Raw genomic sequence first — 8,162 nt, 5'->3', positions numbered from 1 at the left:
CCCATCTTTGAACCATAGAGGGATATGAACCTTCCATGATAACACCACAGATGGCAGACAATGTTTTCTAACCTTTTCTGCAGGACTGAGCCCTTCCTCCCACACTGCTGCATCCCCCTTTCACATCCTCATGCAGAACTGGTGTCAATTAAACGGTTCTCAACTTTGGCTGCCAGATTCCATCCCAAGACGTTCGCTTCTGCTATAGAGCTCTAAGCTATCATCCTGGATATTACCTATGGTTTGGCCTTCCCTGACTGTACGTCGTTTGGACAGGGAGCCATTTGCTTCCTGCTCTTGTTTACAAACCTCTTACATTTTTCATATGGCTGGGGGTGATAGCTGGCTTCCTGTTCTCATTGCCAGTTCTGGAAGGGGATTATGGGGCAGCGCTATTTCACTTGGGGTTAGCTACTCCAACGCTTGGAAACATAGATGTCCCCTAATAGGCATCTGATTTTGAAGGTGCCATGCCCTCGGGTGGAGGTTAATGCGCTTTTGTGAAACATTCAGGGCATGTGCTATTCTGTCTTTGCCTACCTTAAAAGTAGACACGCCTGTATTACAATGCTTCAAGACACACACTTTACTCATCCCAAAGTGCAGTGGCTGCCGCCACGCATGCGTGGACAGGTGTTTGTCATTGCCTACTCAGCCATCTCTTAAGGAGCCCTGATTTTGATATGGGCAGACATCCAGTTGTGCCTAGAGGCTTCCTTCTTGACCCCGTAGGTCGGTACGTACCAGTGTGCGGCCCCTTAGATAATACCGCGATCATCTTAGGAAGCATATATGCACCCAATACTGAACAGTCACGGGTTTTTGATGAACTTTCTTTTTTTTGAGAATGGGAGAGGTGCATCTTTATTGACCTACAAGTTGGATTTGTTACGCTCATAAGCATTTAGTGAGAAGAAAAACAACACAATCATTTCTAGAGGACTGCACTGAGCACTGTGTGAATCTCATTTTAATGTTCATCTTCCTGCGTGATGTTTTAAACGAAGGAATATTAACAATCTCATCTACTTCTTTTGTTAAACTGTGAAAAATATTCCTCTGCCGGAGCACTGCGGTAAACCTCTTTATTAAGGTATTCCTTCTGTTCTTTGTGTGCTTGGGAGAGGTGCATATTCAAATGATCCTGAGCTTTGCCGAGTTCCTTTTCCTGTCGCTTTTGCTGTCTTTCAATAAGCAGCATTGCCCTGGTAGCTTGTACATGTTGTTGATCCCAATATGCTGCTCTCTGACGTTCCTCTTCTTCTAACCTCATTCTCTCAAGGACTTGTTGTTTCTGAGGGAAGGTTATGTCCATCAGTTGTTCTTCATTCCTTCCTTTCCAGCGGTCAGAAATCACACGGTGTGGCCCAAATGTGCTAGTTGCTTGCTCAGGGTTTTCTGAAAGACTAGTAAACAGGATGATGTTCCTGCATAGATCCTCCATCCCGCAGTAGTACCTCTATCAGGGATTACTAGACTGCTCTCGCCGTTCATTTCGACATGTACAAATTGGATCTGCCCGTGGACTTGAAGGAAGCTTTTGTGCGGGAGAGACGGAAGAATGCTGAGCTGCAGAGGCAAAACAGGGTCTTCGACAGCAAAGTTCGGATAATATGGCCCTTTAAGTTTGAGGTCCTCTGCAGATCTGGCTTAGGTGACCAGTTACTGTGTTGGATTCAGCTTCTTTATACCAAATTTATATCACACTTTAGCGTGTATGCTCCGTCTTCTTGATTGGATCTAGTCCGATCGAGAGGACAGAGCATACACGCAATGGTATGACTCACATGGACTGAACAAATGGTGCAAGGGTGTAACTAAGGAAGGAACTTTGGAGTCAAACTTTCACATTTATGCTCCGTCCTCTAGATCGGACTAGGTCACGTCAGGAAGGCAGAGCAGACACACAGAAGTTTGACTCCCACGGATTGAACAAATGACAGAAGGGTGAAAAAAAGGAACTTTGGTCACTCCACAACTAATGTTTGAATTGAAAAAGTGTCAGTGGTGATCGAAGCAGTAATGGTGTATGTAGCAGAGCAAATAATCATAATATAAAATCGCAAATAAACTGGGATTTGGACTATAAATTGGGTCGTGGGGGATAACAACAGCAAGCCAACATCCCTACTATCCTAAATAAGAGCATTATGATTCCCTTGAAAATCAGACGGGGTGAAACAAACAAGTGAATAGTGCATGGAAGAGGACTTAAATCACTTGCATTTAAGATATTGTTTATGTTTTTAATATTGTGACCTGAAGAAGGTGGGGTGAACCATGTCAAGTACCACCAAAACAGTGCATTGACAGTACTTGGTCAATTAATTGTTTTTGTAAAAATCTTTCTGAAAATATTGTTCTTTTTAAATTGTCTTGTGAAATGATTTAATGAACAGTTTTTAACTGTTGTCCAGAATTGGTCCAAAACATTGCAAGAACATATTTTTTTATCTGCATAAGTGTATTATTTGGGAAACTGTGGGGAGCATGGTCTCAAAGATCTAGATTCTATGTAATGTTAAATATTTGATTGTGCTAATAAATGTAGAAATGTAGAATGTAGAAGACGTTGATCAGTGTTTATAAATATCCCTTTAGCGGTGTTTGAAGTGCGTGCATTTGTGATAGTGCATCCATAGAACCTTTTAACTTTCGTATTCATATTCCACGAGAGCTAGTTATACAAAAGGGGCCCCTCTTTTTTTAGGTCTATAAAGGTGTCCCATTCTGGGTCAGTTATTTTGGCTCTTACTCCTGCTCCACACCAGGATAGTAACGTTATGGTATCAGTTGAGCAGGAAAGCCACCCAGGGTTGTGAGTGTTTGAGTCAATACATTGAATCTTAAATGCCTCTGGCACAACAGCCACTGGTAATTGCACCTTTCCCCTGCTAACATAAATGTCGCGCATGGGGGCAGTCAGGGTGTTTTAACTATTAAGGAATGTTTTTGATGCAATGGTAATAATATAACACACTCGCTCTTGTGGTTATGTAATCAATATACTCCTGATAGGTTAGCTGGGCAAATGGGGGACTCGAGCTGGCTGTGGACAAAGAAAAGGCTTAGAGCTGCTAGTATTAATAATGTCAGTTGATGTCATTCAGTTTCTGCTTGAATCAACTGATGTTGCAGCTTGGTCTTGTGGGTGTGATTGGAATGGTGTTGGAGCTTTCTGGCATCTATTTTGCTTTCTCGATGTGACACGCTAGATCTTTCCTTTGCTTTGCAGACCATTGCAAAATGGTTGTCTTTCCTGCAACCGTTGCAGATTTGCCCAATAGCGGGACATTGACCTTCACGTGGAAAGGTAAATCCTTTCTTTTTCTTTGGAGCCATTACTTTATGGCCTTCTACTTTATGTTTCAGCTTGCTTTTCACACTCAGCGCTGATTAATTTTGGGCTGTTCTGGCCTCCATGTCAGTTGCATGTCTGTCAGCTCTTTTCACCACTCTATCAGTCATGAGTACTCACTCCAAGCTGAGTGTCTCTTTAAACATTCGTCATCTGGAGGAAGCGGAGGGACAACTATCTTTTACTCTGAGACACATGCTTTTTCATCATTGAGCTAGTTGAACTTTCACTGTTTGATGAGCTAATCAAATCTTTCTACAAACTCATCCAGTATTTTGCCGACTTTCTTCCTTTTATGTTTGAAAATGTGCCTTTAACAAACAACATTTGGCATTGGATTGAACTTGGTGTTTAATGCCACTTTAATTTGACGGTACGTCACTTCACCACTGTGTGGTATTTTCTTTATCACTTCTTTGACTCCTTTGCCCGACACATTATTCAGATACTCAAACATATGCTTGTAATTTGCTTCTTCCAGCACATCAATGACATCATCTAAGGTTTCAATCCAGGCAGTCCAAAGGTCACCAATATTTAGTTTTTTGGCTGCATCTAATGGAAGCAGTGATTTCAGGAATTCAGCCGTATCTAAACTCATTATAGCCCTTCCTGACGAGAGTATATGTTGTTCACCTGGACCTGCATCCCTCAGACCATCTGTAATTCTTTCCAACATGCTTGCTTCAGGGCCGTTATTGCCAATCTGAGAATGTATGGCTTCTTTTCGCATTGCAATTGGAGCCTTTCAACTTCTGAAGGACTTTCAAGTTGTGCATAATGCACCCAACACCGTTTGTGATGTCCACTTCAGGGATCACCGGCTTCATGTTCACAACCACTGGGCTTATACTTGGGTTGTTTTGCCCAAATGCTGTGGTATGATGACTCTCTTTACTCAGATTCTGGTAAACATGATTGTATTCTCTTTATATCTCGTTATCAGTGCCTTTGATGTTTCTCTGCATTTCTCTGCTTCTACTCACAGCGTTCTTGTGCATCTGGCGGTTGCCGCTTGTTGCACTTTCCATACAGGATTGTCATTGTCTTTAGTGTTTCTTTGTGATAGAAATATTTACACTTTTAGAATTTCCTTGCACTTGGTGATCACTGTCTTTGACGCATCTCTGTCCTTGATTGTTGCTCACTTTAGCGTTGTTGTACTATATGAATGACATTGCTGTCTTTTGCTGTGACGCAGTATTCCTTGTCTTGACTTTACCAGCAACTTTCTAGCAGACGAAAAACACACTTTCTGTAAAGCCTTCACTTTAATCACAGGCCTTGCACTGGCAGGAGTGGCACTTTGACTCCACATAGGACAACCGTTGATTTTCCCTTCAATAGAGGTACACATGGCCTGCATGAGCAATTTGCTGGACCACGGCAAACTCCTCGGGAGAGCACTCATGGTTCTTCGGGCCACAGCGTTTATGTAATCCTCTATCTCATCGCCAGTTGTAGCGTCCTCCCCAGCCCGGGTACATGTAAATGATCACACCACACTTGGAGATGGGCACTACACATCTTTATTCCTCAGTGTGTTACAATTAAATCAACATTCTACATCAGGAATTCTATTACCCATGCTGAAGCACTTATGTTCCTGTTCTACTGAAGCCGTAAGAAACGGAAAGGGTCCAGTCATCTCTAACTCACAAGGCACTACAAACCATAACCATTACATGCTCAGTTGGACAACTGTGCTGATTGGCCTCGTGGGTTGAAGATGTATCAATAGTGGCCCCCCAAGCTAGTAGTTGGGGTACTGCTTAGTGTGGGGAGCTTGTTAGCTGCACTTTTCTGACGCTAATGCGGCGATATTTTAATCGCCATATTCTCAAGCTGTAGCTAACAGCTGTTAGCGACAGTTTTGAGGCAAACACGTCCAAAATAAAGATTGCTACTTCTGTTAGCATTAATTATATGCAGGAGAGGCGTTCCCGTGCAAAAACGGCCGCAAAGCCCACTACTCCATATCCACAAGGAGATCTTTGAAGTCCTGAAGTCCAAATAAACTGTCTCTAACTGCAGTTACAGCCAGTTACTTAAGTCCAGAAAATATCTGGTCTTAAAAATGGGGATAACACTTGGGGCCTCATCTCAGCAGGTTTTGGTGCTGGACAGCGCTGCAAGCAATGTTGCAGCGCTGCCCTGCGACAAAACTGCAGGGCAGGAATGCGCCCCATCAATAAGATAGTGCCCATTCCTGGGCCCCAGTCATGAAAAGTGTTGCATCGCTACGACAAGGCAGCGTCGCAACACTACTCACTCTGCCCTTCTTGCGACAGCATAGATGCACTGTAATCACTAGACAGCGCTCCATGACGCAAGTAATGACAGATACCGCAGGAATCCTGACGTATCTGTCTGCGCTAAAGTCACGCATTGCTGCATTCTTGTCACAACCATGGCGCAACCCCATCAATGCATGGGGCCTGCCTATCCCTGTGGCACTGCATCACCCACACGCCTGCCATCAGGCAGACGGAAGGTACTGACGCAGTGCCGTTCATGAGGGGTGCCCGAATGTTGGCGCTGTTGGAGATCCATCAGTGGTGGTTGCGCGCTGCGGTGTCATCATTTGGAAGCATTGGTGGAGTGTTGGTGCGGAGGGAGTTGACGAGACGTTCTTGGGTGGCCTTGATCCAGCTGCGAGGAGGTGCGATGATGGTGGTGGTGGCCGGTGGGCAAGGTGAAGACTTGATGTTACCAATGATGGTTGGTCCAGGAGAGCCCGATGTTGTGGCTGTAGTTGAAGTTCCCGCTGGTGGAGGTGACATGCTTGACTGTGTGTCCTGCTATGTGGCTGGTTGAGGTGACTTGCTACTTGCGTCTGATGTAAGGGACCTTCCCCAGGAGGGAGTGGTGTCCTGGTCACTGAGGAGGGGGTTGTGTCCTGGTCACTGGGGTTGTCCAGGTGGAACTTGGGTTCACCGAGTAGGATGTTGTCGGTGTATGGGAGACACTGGGGTGCAATGAGGTCTACAATGGTATTGGAGAATGGGGGGCCATGGCCCAGGGGGCCTGCACATGAGGGTGCTGCAGAGGATGTGCTTGGGCTTGGTCTGGATCTGGGAGTTGAGGTGGTCCATGGTCACCCTTGGGTCAATAGAGTGCGTGGTCAGTAGGAGTGTGCTTCTGTAGGTGATGGTTGGGGTTCTCCTTGCGGGTGATACTGCAGCCGTCAGTGATGGCGATGGCGATGGCGATGTCTGGTCCAGAGCAGAGTTTGGTCCTGGCAGGTGATTTGGCAGCCCGGGTGGTATGCCTGCTGTGCATGGGCACACAGCGGCCGCCATTGAGAAGTGCTGAGGGGGCAGGACAGCTGTGAGGTGGTAAATGCTGGAAAGAACACTGGATGTGGCGTGGATGCGGGGATGTGTGTGTGAGCGGGTGTTGCAAATATTTTAATAAGGGAAGTCTTACCTTGAAGCCGGGTCCTGTGTCTTCGTTGCTCCTGCTTTTCTGCGTCAGCTTCCAGGAACAGGAAGTAGGCAGCCAGGCTCCCTCCCCTGAGCCAATCACAACGCTGCGATGCGGCGGTGGGATTGGTAATTGGCAATGGGACAAGGCATGCAGCGAGGGGCTGGAGGGGTGGGCATGTTCTCCATGCAGGCTGTAATGCAGCCTGCATTGCAAACAGGGAAGTGCGCATGACTGCTTTGGGTGGCCTGAGTGGGCCGAACAAACAGTCATTGCGCACTTGACTGGGCATGCCAATCTGCCCATGCCTTGCCCTGTGCTTGGAGCAGTCCTACCCACCTTCCCACCCGTGATAGCATGGTTACATCAGTAAGGTATCAACATGTGATGATTGTTCCTCCTCTGCAGTGCTTAAAAGAACTGGGGCGACGCTCTTCCAGCATAGCGGATGATCCGCCACTGGGGGTGCGTCATCTACGTGTGCTAGGCCTGGGCCACTCGACCCCCAGGCGTCCTGTACTATGCATACCACCTTCTCCTTATCAGGACATTGACACAGTGGCGCAATCCGCTGCACTCTCTCCAAATCTGTGACTCAGCCAGCAGGAGCCTCAGCCAGGTGGGATTTCATATGCCTGGGTACAGCAGTCGCCGCCAAGTCTGCTGGTGAACCTCCCGATGCAGTTGATGCAGCAGGGCCTCCTTAGGCGTGAAGTTGTAGCCCTCCCACCACACAAGTTTGGCGCAGCTCTGGAGCCTCACCTTCCACAGCGTCTGGCCAGCCCAACATCATCTGGCCTGTGATGCAGAGAGGTGGCACCCACTGTTGGTAATCCCCTCCGTGCACCCCGGTGTAGTGGTGGATCGTAGTATGCAATGCAGACCTCCCTACGTTAGGGCGCAGGAGTGCTCTTCTCACACAGGTCAGCAACGTGTCTCAATGTGACCTGCCAGACTTCACCACCAGGTACGGGCGCTCGTCACGCCTCAATTTTTATCGCCATGGCTCATCGACTCCACAGCTCCTCCGCATCCCTCTCCAAGCTCCAGACACAGGTCCAGCGAGGAATCCACGCTCCAGACACAGGTCCAGCGAGGCATCCAGGCTCCAGACGCAGGTCCAGCGAGGCATCCAGGCTCCAGACGCAGGTCCTGCGAGGCATCTTAGCTCTCGTCCTGGTCATCCTGGATGTTGGGTGGCTTGCAGGGGTTGTTTATGTGTGCTGCACTTGGCCCAGGCTGCTCCATTCTGCATTTTTTTGTTTTTATACTTATTTTCTATTGGGTGTTTACTGATTAGCTATTTTTTGCATTAGAGACAAAAAAAACTCACGTTGGGCTAGCTAACGTGAGGTTTTTTTGCCGCTAATGGGCCTAT

General features: G+C 47.0%; 1 pseudogene; it reads right to left on the bottom strand.

Annotated features, from left to right (window-relative positions):
• Positions 1-1,021: 1,021 nt before the first annotated feature.
• Positions 1,022-1,444, bottom strand: LOC146856584 (RIB43A-like with coiled-coils protein 2 pseudogene; annotated as a pseudogene).
• Between the last annotated feature and the right edge of the window lie 6,718 nt (positions 1,445-8,162).

The sequence above is a fragment of the Triturus cristatus genome, chromosome 4_1 (genome assembly GCF_964204655.1).
Source record: "Triturus cristatus chromosome 4_1, aTriCri1.1, whole genome shotgun sequence".
NCBI lineage: Eukaryota > Metazoa > Chordata > Amphibia > Caudata > Salamandridae > Triturus > Triturus cristatus.
The sequence above is the reverse complement of the archived record's forward strand: the minus strand, read 5'-3'. Positions and strand labels throughout refer to the sequence as shown.